The 18,248-nt window shown below is 35.3% G+C and overlaps 1 protein-coding gene and 1 pseudogene across 4 annotated transcripts in view; one reads left to right on the top strand and one right to left on the bottom strand.

Moving 5' to 3' along the window:
* CADM2 (cell adhesion molecule 2) overlaps nucleotides 1-18,248 on the top strand; it is a 1,053,394-nt gene that overhangs the window by 708,290 nt on the left and 326,856 nt on the right. The window lies entirely within an intron of this gene.
* On the bottom strand, nucleotides 8,668-9,029 carry LOC112302549 (eukaryotic translation initiation factor 4E-binding protein 2 pseudogene; annotated as a pseudogene).

Genomic DNA, 18,248 nt, shown 5'->3' on the forward strand with positions numbered 1-18,248 from the left:
TTAATGAGTTCTGCATAAGGTTTTTTATTCTTGATTTGCTTTATTGAATTTTTTTTTTTTGAAGTTTAGTCTGGAGAAATCACTAACTTATATCAATTGAGCTAAGTCATCCCTTTATATACAATCAATGGTTGAACTAACTTTTCCTCTGGTTATTCTTCATCAGTTATTTTTTATTGTGAGGACCAGAGGCCATTATGGTTTCTTTAAATTTTCAAATAAGACATATTTAGTGTATATTCCAGTTCTAATTCATTTTCCCTGAGGGAAGCTCATTAGCTTATTTTGATAATGCAAATTGAAAGGCTACCTTCTCTTCCCTTGACCCTTCCACAGAACATGTTCTTTTAAATGCCATAGAAAAATTACAAAGAAAGGAATGCATTTTCTTTAGAAATAGATAAATGAAAAAAAATAAAAGAAGAGGAATTACTGGCTTTTGCTTATTTTATGAAACTCTGGAGGCATTTTTAGTATCTCTTGAAACTCTCAGTGTTTTTAAAATATATCTAACCTCATCTTTAAGAGTTTGTATTTCTTGTCTCTTATGACAATAACAGTGATTTAAAATAAAATAAAATATACAATAAAATAAATTAGTGTCTGTTATAAACTGAAAATTGCATTATGCTAAGTGAAATAAGCCAGGCGGTGAACAACAAATACTCTATGATCTCACTTATAAATGGAACTTAATCAACAAAATAAACAAGTGAGCAAAATAGAACCAAAGACGTGGAAATAAAGAGCAAACTGACAGTGACCAGAGGGGAGGAGGGAAAGAGATCATGAGGGAAGGGACAAGCCAAGGAACATGAATAGAGAACTCATGGGCATAGACAATTTGGGGGGGGGGATTGGCTGTTGGGGGGTTGGGGCAGGGGAGAGCAATGAGGGGAAAAAGGCAGGACAATTGTAACTGAACAACAGTTTAAAAAAAAAAAACTACATAGGATACAACTAAAAAACTGTAAATGGCATAATACAATAAAGATTTTTTGAAAAAAGTAAAAAAATAAATAAAAGATACTGCCTAGAAAAAAAAATAACTGAATTATATCCCTTCAAACCCAAATTTTTATGATGGATCCCTAACCACTACTGTGACTATAGTTGGAGATAGAGCCTTTAGAGAGAGCCTTAACTAAGATTAAATGAAGTCATTAAGTGTGAGGCCCTAAATTGATAGGACTTATCTCCTTATAAGAAGAGGGAGAGACAGGAGTGCAGACACATAGGAAAGATCTCCTAAGGATACAGGGATGGGAGAGATACCTGCATGCCCTGGAGACCAGTCTCATGAGAACTCAAACCTATTGACACCTTGATCTTGCATTCCTAGCTTCAAGAATTGTGAGAAAATTAATATTTGTTGTTTAAGCCACCCAGTCTGTGCTAGTTTGTTATGGCAGCTCCAGCAAACTAATACAGTGTATATATTTCTCAATATTCAATATAAATATCCCAATAGGCACTGAAATTTTTCATGCATTTACCTATTTTTTTCATATTTATATTTATTGAATATCTATTATGCTCCAGGCTTTTGCTAGGCCCTGGGAGTCCAAAAACAACTAAATAAAAATATTCTGTCCCTTTCCTTAATCTTATCCCTTAGAATGTAAGCCCTGAAGTATAGTGTGTTTGTTTTTTGATGATTGTGGTATTCTCACAGTTTAGTATCAGATCATAATAATCTACCTTTCTCCCCTAAATGTTCAAATAATGACTTCAATATTTATTGTTTTAAGTGATAATTCTTTAATTTTATAAAATGTGAATAATTTATAAACAATTATATCCTTTAACATTAGATTTATTAACACCTTTTTATCATTTTGTATTAATGTCACTTTAATTAATAGAGAAATTTAAAAACTATGCATGTATATGTCATTTGCTTTGCCATTTTTGAATTGGGAAGACTATTATCAAAGATATAATAGGAAGTTAAAGAGTTTTCTTGGGTCAGGGATTCTAGTCCTGTTCTTGATTCTGATTCTTTCTCTATTTTTCTTTCTTTCTATTTTTATATCTGTTTTTATTCTTATGTCTGTTACAGAAAAATCACAAACTACCATCAAGTAAATAATAATAATAATAATAATAATAAAACACTTCCATCATTCATTATCTTTTGTTGTACATTCTATGTTTTTAAGTTTGTAGTTAAACTTAAATATAATGTTTCCAAATATTACATTTTTGGAAAAAAATGTGTCCTAAAAATTTAAAGAGCAAAACCAATATTGTTTGTCTCTTCAAAACAAAGAAACATTTTGCCTTTTTACTTACATTTTTCCTGGCATAATTTTACCCCCTGTCTGAACTATTACAAGAACCTCCTAACTGGTCAACTTCATACTTCAAATATGACAAAGTTACTATCTTAGTTATAATGTTGATTGTGTTAATACTTTGCTCGAGGAAAAAAACCCCACAAAATTCATAACAAATAAGATTTCCAGAATCTACAAAATACAGTTTCATTAATTGCCATACTACTTATGGTCCTTCATTTCATCTGTTGGCCCTGCTCTCCCTTACAATGTCCTCCATGTTCTTTAGAGTCCAAAGTAGAATATGTCATACTTCATGTTCAAATACTTTCTATGTCCTCTTGTGCTGGTCCTGACTTTTGAAATTTGTTCCCACCCCATTTATGCATATTGAAGTAGTACTTATTTTTAAAATTTGTGGTCTTATAGCACTCTTCTTCTAAAAGAATTATCCTATAATCACAGTGAAAATAAATAGAACCTCGCATTTGAGCCAATTCATCCTGGTTTATAACTCTGTTATATCCATCACACACCATATTGCATTATAAACTGTGGTCTCTGGTGAACTTCAATCTCTCACACATATTCCTTGTTTTTTGTGGAATGATAGTAAGGAATGGATTATATATGTTTGGTAAAATTGACTTCAAGTTATTAAATAATTTGTATTTTAAAGAATAATATTGCACATAAAATAATTGGGGCATAGTTTAATACAAAACATAAGGTTAAATTTCTGGTATGTTTAATAATATGGTAGAAGCATACAGTTTTTCTCCTATTTAGTGATTGAAATTCCAAATTATTAATATTTATGGATAAAATACTTTTATTAGTGGATCAGTGCATTCTTTTGTTTTTGATATATATTGTAAGTTAAAAAAAACATTTATATTAGAATTGTCTTTATGTTTATTATAAGTGTGGAATCTACCTAACGTATTATTAATCAATAATGATTATGACATCTTGCATGGGTCTGTATCGGGTTATAGTATCACATGGGTATAGCCAGGATGACCTGTAAAATCTAGACTATGTGCTCAAAAATCTTTTAGCTTGCTTTAAAAAATAAAGAAATGTTGTACGATAGGGTTTTATCTCTGTGAAATATTTTCATAAACAGAGCAAGCAATATCACGAAGGTCTTTGTGGCTACATTGTAAGTCAGTGATAAGAAACACTAATTAAACTCAATAGAGCTCTATTTATTGCCACATGTATTGTCTAAGTTTCTGTCTGCAGGTATGAGGCAGGCAGCTCCACTTATTTACTCTACACATCACATGAACTATATTACAACTAGATTATATCTGTCAAAAATGAAAGCTATATATTTTTCTCCTTGTAATTCATTTATTATTTTTCAGGTCCATAATCCTCTAGGGAGTATCATGAATCCAGAGAATGTCCTCAAATGCTAGACACTGCATTTGTATATGTGATTTAACTGACAGATGTATAAAACCTACATGCAGTTAAATAACCTCATAATGACTGTGCAGCTGAGAATCCTGAAAAATGCAAGTTATTCCAGCTGAGAGAGATGGACAATACAACCAAATATTCCAATTCCAATTCAGTCCCCTATTTTAATTGCATGTATACCAAAATTTTAGCAACAGTAAAATAAATAACTTGTTTTTCAATATTTGCAAAATAATACAGAAACAATAAATAAAAAATAATTGTTTCTGTTGTCCTTCTTTAGTGATTAAATTGTATAATTCTTAATATAGTGCAGTGATCCCTTGTGTATATGGCAGGAGGTAGATATCAACATGGCTACCCACTTTCCCTAATGGTGTAAAAGGCAGGGAGATTGAAGTGTGGGTTACATAAAAAGCATATGGGTAGTTGCAAATTATTGGGAATGTTCTATTTCTTGGGTTGCTGGTGTATTCCTCTTGTTTATTACATAATACTTTATAACTCGTGGGAGCATGTACATAATTTTTCATAACTCAAATGTTATGTTTAAAACTTAAATAAACAGAAAATAATAGAGAGACAGTGATTTCTTTGCTCCTGCACCATGCAATAGTCATTGACAAAATGTGTGCTTTGCTGGAGATCTCAGAGGCTTTGGATGGATGCCTCCGCCCAATCATTTGTATTTTTGTGTTGCTTGTTTACTGATTCGATAAAAAGTTAAAGATCAACTGTAGACAGAGTTAACTTATAATTCCCCACAGATCAAACCTTGTGATCTCAGCTTGCCTACTTATCTAATGTAAAATTTAGTAGCTTAAGACAACAGCAGTTTTATTTAGTCTCATGATTTTGAGGATCAAAAATTTGGGAAGGCCACTATTGGGGAATTACAGTTTCTATGGCATCAGTGAAAGTCACCCACTTCTATTCAGCTAGCAGAAGTGCTAGTCTGTAGGGTGCAAGATAATTTCACTCAAAACTTCCATGTCTGGTGGATTTGGCCTCTATCCTATGAGTGCCTTCGGGTAACCAGTCTCATGTGAAGACACAGTCTTCTAAGAGCAAGGAAGCTGCATGGCTTTGCTCCCCTCGGACGACAAGTAGCTGCATTCTACTAGGAGAAGAGGTCCTGTGTTTCTGCAGATACTAAAGACAAGGGCATAGACTCACATCGCAGTGGGAGGAGTGTTGAAGAATCGACAGCCATGTCGATTAAACAACCACACTCATACACATACATCATTCTACTCTGTGTCATCTTTCTATGAATTCCACATATCCACCTACTTTTCCCGTCACTTTTCCTATTGGCCTCTGCATGACAGGTCCTATCATCTGGTAATTCCTACCAGGATTCACAGTGAAGTTTAAGATAGAGTTGCCCTGTACCTACATTTATTCATTTTTTTACATATTATAAAACCAATCAACCCTCCTTCAATTATATAATTGGTAAATTGGTCTGTTGTACAACCTCAGATACACATATTTGAATACTTCAAGAAATATATATATATACTCTATCTGTGATCTGGTACAGCTGCTGCTGGAGATTAAAAAAAAAAAAAAAAGTCCTGCTTAAGCTTACTTGTGCTCTGGGTAGCATGGGGTTGAACCCCTGAAGCTTCAGCTTGAAATTCCTCCTCCCCAGTCTCATAGGCATTCCTTACTTTATGCTGTCTTTCTTTGTTTTCTCCCATCTCCATAGACACCCACCATAAAGACGTTAGCAACTCTGGATTGCAGTCAGGGAGGCAGCTAAATTGCTTTCTGCACCATTCCTTTTCTGTTTTCCCTTTTCCCCTTTCCCCTTTCCCCTTTCATTTCTCATATCTGTACTGCTTGCTGCTCCTACTAGGCTGTTCTTATTCAGCTTCTTGCTATCATTCTCACTTTCTTTTTACCTGGTTCACAAATAAGAGACTTAAGATATTATTATAAAAATGTCAAACACAGACCCCTATATTCTCCTCACCTAGCTACAACAATTACCAACTTATGATAAATCAGATTTTATATTTTCCACATCTAGATATGTTTTTACTTTAAATATTTTTTTAAAAAATTTAAACAGTTTATAGACAACATTATGTTAGATTTCAGGTGTACAATTAAGTGATTAGACATTATATAACTTATTGATATCACTCTAGTATCTACCTGATACCATACATAGTTATTAAAATACTATTGACTATATTTTTTTTCTGCTGTATGTTACATCCCCATGACTATTCTGTAATTACCAATTTTGTACTTCTTAAAACCTTTACCTTTTCCACTATTCCCCCAAGCTCCTCCCATCTGGCGACCATCTATTCTCTGTGTCTATAAGTCTGATTCTCTTGTGCATTTTTTTGGTTTGTTGTTTGTCTTTTTTTCTAGGTTCCACACATAAGTGAAATCATATGACATCTTCTTTCTCTGTCCGACTTACCATAATTTGCAGTGTAAAATGCGCACCCACCTTTTTGTGCTTGTTATACATGGAGTTAATATACTCACTATTATGTAATGGTATGTAATCAATATACCCATGTATAATGTGCATCCGTATTTTTCCATCAGCAATTTGGGCAAAAAGTGAGCTTTATACATGGCAAAATATAGGTATTTCACTCAGCACAATACCCTATAGTTCATCCATGTTGTTGCAGATAAGTAGATTTTATTCTTTTTTATGGCTGAGTCATATTCCATGGTATATGTGCACCACTTCTTTATCCATTCATCCATGATTCACACTTAGGTTGTTTCATATCTTGGCTATTATAAATAATGCTGCAATTATCACATGGATTTATGTTTTGTTTTACTTGTTATAATGCAAAATTTGGAGTTTAATTAAAATCAGAAATGCAGTAAACAAACATAACATACTTTTCTGTTCATCAGTTTTTGAGACTAAAATTAACTCCAAAATTTTGGAGGTCCACCTTATTTCTGAGATACTCAACCATAACAAAAGGTTTCATTCTTTGAATTATTCACAATTTGTAGCAGAAAACAGAACAACATTGGTCAGACATTTTCCCTCTATAGTATAAAATGTATTTGCAAACAGGATCTTTTTATAGTTCAAAAGAAAAAACAATGGCTTTCTTTGTTAACCAATCAGCCTGTTACTCTGACATGGGGATGTGATCGCTCAATACAAGAGTTCAGGGCACTGAATCCAAGCAGAGAATTCAGGGACACCAGTGGCTACTCTTTCTATGAGGAGATACAGGTATTAGTTATTCCATGAGGGGAGTCACCCTCCTGAGATTACTGAGCCAGTCAATAGGAGTGGGCTAGGGAGGAGAGGCAAGGACAGAGCAAAGGGAAGGGAAGAGAAGGAGGCTTTCTTGAACAATCCACTGGAAGGCAGAATGGCCCAGTTTTACAAACCACCTGCTACAAATGCCACAAACATTCACAAGTAAAACTAGAGGGAGAAGGGAAGAACTCATAAGGAACCACAGGAGACATAGGACAGCAGAGTTGCCTACAGACTTTTCTCACCTTCCTAACATGGAAAGATGTGAGTAAAAAGTTGCTATTCAAAATTGTACTGAAAAAATATTTAAATATAGGTCTCTGGTCATCTTAAAAAAATAAAAGGTCACTCCTCAGATAATAGAAGCAACAGATACTATCAGCTATTTGAGGTATCCCTGATGTATATTTGAAAAAATGGTCTGGCAGAGAAAAAGGAAGGTGGAGAGAGAGAGAGAGAGGGAAGAAAGGAGGGAGGGAGGAAAACAAAGAAGGGGAAAATTCAGAATATAATGGGAAAGGCAAGAAAATGGGGAGAAGCACATTTTTAAGCTCATGCTTACCTATCTCAACAGCCAAATAATATAAAGGAGGTCCCCAAAGGAAAAAATGTTTGCTTCCTTTCTAAGAACTTTCTGGAAGTCAACTTTAAATTCAAAATTAAAACAAAAAATCAGTTTGAGACTATAAATATAACAATGCTCATTGGAATAAAAATAATGACCATTGAGATTGATTACTCAAATGGGTCAAACCTCTTCCAAGGTCATTCTTAAATGTCATCCGTAGGATGCTACAATCAAAGTGTCTCTATCACTTGATATGGATCTGCTCTGGAAGCGGTGAGATCACCTCAATGCTGAGAGTACAACAGGGCTGAAACCAATGCGAAGCAAGCAGGGAGGACTGGAAGAAGCAGAGGAGAGAACAGCTGGTTACCAACAACTCCCTTCTCATGTAGAGAGTTTAAAATTTTTTGCACAAATGTGCTAAATGAAGAAATGGAAACATGAACTGTAATACCAAATACATAAAACATTCTATTCAGAGGATGGTAGGGAAGTAGACCTCAAAACAGTGTCCCAGGATAGTCTTATTAGAGTTGTACAGCCTGTGCTGTCCCCAAGGACAAAAGGGAAGGCAACTTTTTTCTTGTTTATTTCCCTCTGGTTTTGAAGACCCCAAACCCATACTCTTGTAGCATTGACCCATGGCAGGAAACAGGGAGGAGAGACACAGGGTAAGATTAGGAACATTGCTGAACCCACCAAACCTCTGTAATAATTCCCAGACCTATCAGCCAGCATTTATTGGTAGATTTATATTTCATTTGTAATTAAAAAAAATTCTTTTGAGGTGAAGGAGCTGTTTCTCAATATAAGAATACCTAGGGAAGCCTAAAGAATTCAACTGTTTTCCTTTGTGGGCTTCTTAGTTCTACAAAAAATATGCTATGGGCCTTCAATCTAATCTGTCTAACTGGGAAGGAGAACAGGAAACAAGGAGAAGAAATGATCAGATGAAGCTCTTCTTCTGCATATCATTTGACACCCAGAGGGAGAGAAGGAGGTGGAGACTGAAATTGCAACTGCTGGTATTGCTGCTTCTGTGTTTTCATTGTTGATCCTGTTGGCCAAATCAGCTATACACAGGTACCAGTGTTGCTGCTATTCTTCTGAGTCTTGAAGGACAGTTATATGTCCATCTCAAACTGAACATCATCCCCAAACTCATGCTTCCTGTCATAATTGTTCGAGTTGTTCAAATTGTTTACTTCTACCTTGGATTATTTGATTTAGGTGTCAGGGTTTATGGCTCCTGTCATACTGGGCAGATGGCAGGGTGATGTCTGAGCCATGGGATAATTGTGACAATCTGACAGAAACTTTCAATCATACATGATTCAGGTTTCTCATAGCATGGTGGAGAAGAGCACCCTCCCAAGAGTGGTGAAATAGTCATGAGGTAGCTGCAGATCATCACTGTTGGGCACCATGCGGTAGGGATGGCGTGGCTCTGTCTGGGTTGGTGGTTGCTACCAGAAGGCAATGACATGGCTATAGAAACAAGCTCTTGGGCTTTGTCCTGTGGGCAGGTGGTATATCACTTTTGTTTTAAACTCTATTTTGTTTGGTATAAATATTGCTGCCCCAGCTCTTGGTATCCATTTAGCCTTCATATGTCTTTTGATTGGTACAGTTAATCATTTGCATTTAAAGTAATTGTTGATACGTATTCATTGAATTTTTGACCTTTTTTTTTCTTCTTTTTAAAAAAGACGCTTTTAATTAACTTTTTTTTTTTTTTGGTAATACTGGTTTGGTGGTTTTCAACTGCTTTATCTTTTTCTTGGCTAGGAAAATTTTTATGTGCCCTTTGATTCTAAATGTTAGCTTGCAGGGTACAGTAATCTTGGTCATACGTCCTTGCTTTTCATCACTTTGAATATCTTGCCAACTCCTTCTGGCCTGCAAATTTCTGTTGAACAATCAGATGACAGTCTTATGGGATTTTCCTTGTAGATAATTAACTACTTTTCTCTTGCTGCTTTTAAGATTCTATCTTTGTCTTTACTGTTGGCATTTTAATTATGATGTGGCTTGGTGTGGGCCTCTTTACACTTATTTTATTTGGGATTTTCTGTGTTTCTTGGACTTGTATGCTTTTTTCTTCACCAGGTTAGGGAGGTTTTCTGTCATCATTTGTTCACACAGGTTTTCAATTTGTTGCTCTCTATTTCCCTTCCAGTACCCATGTCTCGTGAATGTTAGTATACTTGAAGTTATCCCAGAGGCTCCACATGCTATCCTCAAATTTTTTAGATTATTTTTTCTATCTTCTGTCCTTATTTCTATGTGGCTATTCTGTTTCCTTATCTTCCAGATCTCTGGTTTGATACTCTGCTTCATAAACTTCACTGTTGATGCCTTGTAATGTATTCTTCATTTCAGTTACTATATTCTTCATTTCTAACTGGTTCTCTTTTTTGTTTCCCATCTCTTTGCTGAAGGTCTCCATAAGTTCATATTTTTTCCCCAAAGTTCACTGAGAATCTTTATAACTAGTATGTTGACTAGGCATCTGGTAGATTGCTTGTCTCTATTTTGTTTAATTATTTTTTCTGAAGTTTTTCCATTTTCTTTCATTTGGGAAATTTTTCTTTGTCTCCTCATTTTGGTTGCTTCCCTGTATTTGTTTCTATGTGTTATGTAGTGCTGCTAGGTTTCTCAAGCTTGGTAGAGTGGCCTTATGTTGTATAGACTTCCTGTTGGGTCCCGTGGTACAATCTCCATGATCACACAGGCTGGATACTCCAGATGTCCCCACCCCGCCATGTATGCTATGCACATTCTCCTGTAGTAGTTGAGCCTTCATTGCTGTTGGCACATCAATGGGAGGGATTTACCCCTGGTTAATTGGCTGCAAGGTCTGGCTACAACTACCATGGGGGTCAGTACAAGGTCAACTTCGTAGAGCTTGGCTTACTGCAGCAGGGCTCTGGTGCCCACTGAGTCTGCCCCTTGAATTTGTCATTTGTAGAGGTGGTAGAGTGGTCCTCTGGCATGATCTGAAGCTGTCCACTGGGTGTATTGTCTCTGAAGCATCCTGGGAGGTGTAGGCCAAGGTGAGATGCCAGCTATGCCCTGCCCAGGGCCAGTCCATATGAATTCCAAAGCAATCTGCATACGGCTGCTCATTATGCTGGGCTTAGAGGTGCTCAGTAGGGGCCACGGTACAAATCAAGGCCTAGCGTAGCTAGTTCTGGGCCTAGGGCCACTTAGTGAGAAGTACATAGTATGCTAAGTCCAAATTCTGCTCTTTAGGTAAGTACAAAATATGAGCCAAGATAGACCATTTCTATGGAAAAGACACTGGAAATGGCTTAGGTGGTCCCATAAGTTGGCTGGGGCTCAGTCTCAGGGCAGGGAGAACAGTGTTAGTCAGATATGGTGCCTGCCTGCCAGCTTTGTCGGAGGAGGGCTTAGAAAAGGAACAGTGGCCTCTTCCAGCACTTCTGTCTTGGAAAAAGCTGCCCGCCCCACCCCCCTACCCCCCCGGCTGTTGCACTGATGCCAGATAATTCTGTATGTCCCTGGCGCCTTTCAAACTGCTGCCTCAGGGCTGGAGCATAGAAAAAGTGAGTCCAAATATGATGTGCCTGCGCCCTTTAATGGGAACTACCTGGAATTCCAAAAGCACTCTGTCTTATACAGCCACAATCTCTGCTGGTTTTTATAGCCAGTCGTTATGGAGACTTCTCCCCTGACACTGGAACCCTGGGCTGGGGGACCTGGTATGGGATTGAGACCACTTGCTCCTCAAGGGGGACCTTTGCATCTGAGATATCCCTCCAGATTTTTATCTTCCACATGTGGGTGTGGGACCAGCCCATTCTGTCTCTCTACTTCCCTTACCAGTCTCAATGTGGCTTCTTCTTTATGTCCTTAGTTTTAGGACATCTGTTCAGCTAGATTTCAGGTAGTTTTGAATGACGGTTGTTCTATAGTGTAGCAGTAATTTTGATGTAGTTGTGGGAGGATGTAAGTATATATTTACCTCAGCCACCATCTTGACCTGAACCTCAACATCTAGATTTTTGTTGTTTTTGAAGCTAACTCTGATATTCTAATTCTACCATTATCTCTTAATTTTATCAGTGAATTGTCTCCCAAAGGTATTATTCATATAAAAAAAAGAGTACTTGATTTTTTAGAGGTTTTTTTTTTGACAGTTTATAAATAAGTTCCTGGAATAATCTTCTTTATGTGTTTATTTCTTTGTTTTGGGGATCAGTATATGCTTATAAACTTAAGTATATTTGATGTGTTTTAATTGATCAGAATAATTACTCAGATAGTTCCATATTTGATGAGTAAGTGACTCTCCAATTCTTTTAACCTAAAATCAGTAGACTTCTATGTCTTTCTAGTTTTCTGGACTGTACATTTCTTGCCTACTTCAAACTACTTATTTGGGAAATCTTATTTTATTTTAAGTAAATTGTATTTATAAATCTTACTCATCATACTGGAGTTCTTCATTGCTACTAGATCTGGCATTGTCCCTGGGCCTTTACGGTGGCAGCACACAAACAGAGGCATGTGTATACATCTTTATACTGATACTTCCAACCCAAATTCTGGACGAAAGAGATTTTACTTACTGGCACTCATCTTATGCCTCTTTCTCTGATGCCAAAAATGTGATCAGTTTTCATTCAAGCCAATGAAATAACAGGAGAGAGGAGACAAAAAACTTTGGTCATGGAGTTTGTCTTCCAATACCAAAAAGCTAAATGTCATTTGGACAATTTACAGGCTTAGCATTAAGAAAAGTGAAAATTCAGGACTCTTCCTCTTATCCTACCCTTTTCTCCATTCTGCTTCTGTTTGACTAATATTATTTTAATGATGTCAGAGTTGCACTACACAGAGATTAAAATTATATACACATTTAATACATAAAACAAAATGTCTACAATCCATTCATATTAAGAGAATTATCAGTTTATGAACGCAAGGGCAAATGACTTATCATAGTTATTCTGTTTTCAAGTAGGGTGAAGGATCATAATCTGAGGATTCTGAACATATAGTAATTCTCGATCCTCAGTTTCTATGGTGTTTTGCTGCCCAATTATATATAAAACCCAGCTACAAAGACCTGCCAGTGATGTCCAACCTTTTAGTGTCTCTGTGCCACACTGGAAGAGGAGTTCTCTTGGGCCACACATTAAATACACAAACACTAATAAAAACTGATGAGCAATAAAAATGTTTTAAATAAATTTACAGTTTTTTAAAACATGTTATTGTTGTTCAAGTACAGTTTTCTACCTTCCCCCCTCCACTCCAGCCCAACCCTCAGCCCTCCCCACCACACTCCTGTTTCCATCCCCACCCTCCCGTTATTGTCCATGTGTCCTTTATAATTGTTCCTACAAACCCTTCACCCTTTTCCCCTGAAATTCTCTCCCCTCTCCCCTCTGGTCACTGTCAGATTGTTCTCAATTTCAGTATCTTTGGTTATACAAATAAGCAAAATATAAATTTACAGTTTTGTCTTCAGCCACATTTATAGCCACCCTGGGCCGCATGTGTCCCAAGGGCCTCATGTCAGACAACCCTGGGCCTAGACAATAAAGAAAATGAGCTCACTGAAATAAGAGATAAGGAGTTATATGATTGACAATAAACATTGAGTAATAAGACATAAGCATTATAAGAATCAAAGTTTTTTGTTTTGAAATCTGTTCCTATTCACATTCAACAAAATTTGGATGACCCAGAATGCCTCTCTCTCATGCTAATGAAGTCTTATACTATATGCAGTGTAGCAACGACCTTCCATTCACAATTCAATAAAGTGTTTTCTGAACACCTTCTGTATTTACTTTGTAAGAACTGTTCTACTAGCCAGTACTGCCCTGAATAATTATGCAGGATTTTAAATTTGTAATGAGTCAATTCACTTTTAATAAAGATTAAATCCTAGGAGATTTACTTGCGAAAAATATCCTTTATTTTTCAGTCTTTTTATTGTTTATGCTATTACAGTTGTCCCAAACTTTCCCCCTTTGCCCTTCTCTTCCCCACCCACTCCCCATTCCCACAGTCAATCCCCACACTATTGCTCCTGTCCATGGTCAAGCATACTCGTTCTTTGTCTAATCCCTTCACCTTAGATGAGTCAATACTACACTCCCTAGACTTCTTAACGACCTCATGTTGGGTGTTTCTTGTTTTGTGTTTTAAATGTGTATTATGGAACATATTTCTTAGTCCTGGGTCTTTCTATTTAAACACATAGTTTTTTTTTATCTTTTTAGGACTATTTTGCTTGCAAGAAATGGAGGCACATTTATGTTGTTTTCCATAAATAGTATTACTGAAGGGAACGCCAAGGGATCTAGGGAGTAGTACAAATAGGTTTGTGGAAGGAGTGAACCAAGTCACTTCCAAGAAATCTTATCATGTACATCTTCCCTTTTCTAGTCTATTTTCCATTCTCTTTCTAGTTTGACTTCAACTACTGCCATGTAAAATGTTTCAGTTCCAGCTCTCACTGATCACCTTCTCTAAGTTATCCAAGCATCCAGGTCTGAGAGAACCTGGCTCATTCTTTTCAAAGCAGGGAACTCACATCATATATTAAGTATAGTAGAGGATAAAGTGATTGATTGGAAAATTAGTCTTGTAATTATAAATATTAATAGGGACACTTAACATACATTTCCTTGAAGGAGAGTATCTTACCCTTCTCTCTAGCTAAAAGTCAAGGGGGTGTGGGGAGTCAAACAACTCTAAGTATATCTAATACAGATCAATTAGTATGGCAATTATGTGATACATTTCCATAAGTCTTTTTCTTTTTTACTTTAAAGTGAAATTAAAGGTTATCTCAATGGTTTCTTACCTGCTTTACAATTGGGATTTTTTTCTTGCAAAACAAAATAACTCAATTTTAGATAAATTACAAATGTGCCTTAAGTATGTTATATCATTGTTTAGGACAATTTATTTTTCTAATTTTTTTTAAAGTACTTAAGGCCAATACAAAGGACAAGGGTATTCAAGATAACAGCATCACTGTATAGTGAAAAATTATCAAATATCTTGTTTTCATCTTTTGTTTCTTCAGAATGAAGTGCTTGAAACATTGTATCTGTTCTGTCTTTATTTATTCAAAAACTGTCCTGAGTACCTACTAAACAGTGAGTTCTGTATGAGGAAATGGGTTCTTAATAGTGAGAAGAGAAAACTAAACCTCAATAAAGGAATATATAAGGCCATAATGATCAATAAAAACATAGTTTCTGTGCTCTTAGTATGCACCAGACTGTGTTCTCGTGCTTTATATACTATTGATTAATGGACATTTGTTATTATAATTCTATGCATCAGGTACTGTCATCATTGTCCCATATTAGAGATGAAGAATTTGTGGGACAGAGAGATGGAATACCTTGCTCAAGTTTATATCAGTAAATGACGAGGACTGGTGTTCTAAAACTGGAGTTGAATGCTTTTGGTAAATAGATGTGTTACATGAACATTACAAGGGACACTGTGTAAGAAATTTTAATTAAAAAATAACCTAGCAAAAATCTATTTTTATATTTTCATTTTTTCATGATGATTCCTTAATTTGTTTATATGTACAAGGAGTCAGCTTCTGATTGTAAGATCTGGGGCCTTCACTCTCTGTTCCCTTAAACTCCACGTGTTGAGGCATTTTGGTAGACCTTGTTCCGTAGAACGCCATGCCTTTTGTGAGGTAGGCTCGTTACACACTTGTGCACAGTCTGAGAATTCTAGTATCTGCCCCGCAATCCCCACACCAAAAGCCTAAGAAAAGGAAGCTAATTGAAGTCTAATATAATTCTGAAAAATTTATTCTAGAGTTACATATGGCTTTCCCCCTCATATTTTATCTTTGATTATTTATAGCAAATCCTTTCTTGTCCATATAATGTGCTCATTGTGGCATAAAACTGAGAAAAAGTGTCCATGAAATATGTATACTAACTGTGCATATGACCTTAATTTTTCTCTTAATAAATATTGCTCAAAACTATATTCAGATAAATAAGTTCCTTTTGTAGACTGCCACTTTATTTTTCTTAGTAAATCTAATAGTATGATTAGAGTTGCTTAGATAATCTTCTATCTCAAGGTTTTATTCATTTCTGATTCATTGTATCTATTATTAAACCCAGCTGTTGATGTTTTTGAACAAACTGATTTCTGAATTAACTCTACATTGTGTTCTATAATAACCCCACTTCAGTATTATCATGGGTTGCTCCCAATTTACTTTTAGATAATTAAAGCCTCTCTTTATTTCTATCCAAGTTGCCTGTTTTATTTCCCTGAACACAAGGATGTGATTTCATTCATGTTGCTCTAGGGGTCTAAAGTTGATAATCATTTTTCTACATCTGCCCTCATCAGTATCTGCATGCAATATACGTTGCTATATCCCCATCCTTTGGCTTCCCTCATTAACATTCACATTCCCACTGATATGCTGTGTTTTTCTGCCACAAGCCATTCCCTGTTGTTTTCCTATAATGTCAGTACCTTTGCATCAGAATTGTCCTAATTTCCCTAGCATATTAGATATTTTCCCTATATTGACTTATTTATGATCATTATTTACATATGAATGCATCTGCTTTAGAATGGATGACATTTATTACTGGAATATGAAAAATCTATACATTTCTCAATATATGAATAACCAAGTTACAAACTGATTTATTTAAAGAAAGCAGAAAATCCAGGTCATCACACAAAACCTTGCTTATTTGTCTTTTATTTTCATCATGAAAACTTGAAACCTATTAAAATGTATATTTTATTTATTAAATCAGAACAGAGAAAAAGTGGTTTAAGTAATTTTTATATCCACTATGTTATAGTGCATATTCATTTATAGAATGACAAAGCTATAATTATGTATATACATATCAGAATATAAACTTATACAAGTGTAGATATATTTTATATTCTATATAAATTAGAAGTTTCCAATATATTTTATATACTTTATATTAGAATTGAATTTCTATATGATTTCTCACTAAATATCTACCTGTAAAATAATAAATTAAAATAAAATTTTCAAAGAATTTGTGGAAGTGCTAGTTCTCTGTGTATGATTTGTAATGGATATGTCTGATGAAGTTTCTTAAATTTTATACATTTCTTTCTATAAAGTAGCATTATTCTCTTGGTTCACCAAAATGCAAATTTCTTATAAGACTATGTCATTATATGGTTTTACTGTAAAATAGGCATTGAAAAATATAGTTAATATAGTCAGGGAATTTCTTACTATATGCCTGTATATCTTTCTTACCTAGTTGCTTTTCCTTTACCTGAAGAATAACATCTACATTTGAAAGGGTTACATTACCAGGAAACAGAAAGCACATTTTGAGATTGTACAGATGAATTTAATGTTATGTAGATGTATAAAAAAATTTCAATGTTATATCTTGGAGACACCCTAGACCCTATACTTTTCCACAATTTTGATCAAGCAAAATCACAGCCTCCTCTAGCTTAGCATTATTTTAAAAATTTAGCAGTATGATTTGCTTTTTAAAAAATAAGATTTCCTTTGTTTATATTTTAATCTTTCTAAAAGCATGCATTCAAATGAGTTAAAATATCAGTAATCTAGATTTTTTTCTTATTTGCCAATACTCCCACCACCCCCACTCTAGGATACATCATAAAAATCACCATATCCAGCCCTGGCTGGTGTGGCTCAGTGGATTGAGTGCTGACCTGTGAAACAAAGGTTCTCTAGTTCAATTCCCGGTCAGGGCACCTGCCTGGGTTGTGGGCCACATCCTCAGTAGGGGGCATGGAAGAGGCAACCACACATTGATGTTTGTGTCCCTCACTTTCTCCCTCCTTTCCCCTCCCTCTAAAGTAAAAAAATAAAAGAATCACCACAACTTGATGTGAAAGGTTTAGGGGAAAGTTTTCCTATTAAAAAAAAAAGAGAGAGAGAGAACTTGGACATATAATTTCCTAGTACTTTAGGCTTCCTATCAGTCTCTGGTAATGGGATGAAATAGTTGTTTTCTTGCTTTAGAATTTTGGGTAGTTGATTCTAAGCATGAACAGAGTTTGTGTACTGATATCTGATGTCTAGAGATCTTTCTGTACAGAACCCAAGGTGTCACATGTTTCCTATACCAGCTATTTGCAACCATTTTCATCTTATGTCACAGATAAACTATTACTAAAATACTGCAGCACACCAAAAATGCATTCTAATTTTTACCTATCTGACAAAAAAATAGGTATCATTTTGATTAATTCACACCAGACAGCTATTGTTATGATAGCTGTTGTCATTTTTTTATTTGACAATCTAAGGGAAAAGAGGTCAATGTCCCTAACTAAATAGTCAGTTATTGCATATTTTAAAAATTCTTGTGGCACACCAGTGTGCCACAGAACACAGTTCTGTGTTGAAAATTGCTGTCCTATACTATAATCATATCGAATCTCTTTAGCATATAGGAAGCATATAGTTACAAATGTAAATAAAGTTACTTTTAAAGCCATCACAAAAATAAGTCATGTGAAAGTACAATCTTTAATGTTTGTTTTAATGTTATTAAGGACACAGAAATGACAATGAACTTGGTATTTGCGGAGAAGATCGAATAGATAAGACCAGCCCAAAATATACACAGGTTGCATGTGGGATAATTAAAATTAAATAAATAAATGAATAAATAAATAAATA

Source organism: Desmodus rotundus, chromosome 2 (assembly GCF_022682495.2).
Source record: "Desmodus rotundus isolate HL8 chromosome 2, HLdesRot8A.1, whole genome shotgun sequence".
Lineage (NCBI taxonomy): Eukaryota > Metazoa > Chordata > Mammalia > Chiroptera > Phyllostomidae > Desmodus > Desmodus rotundus.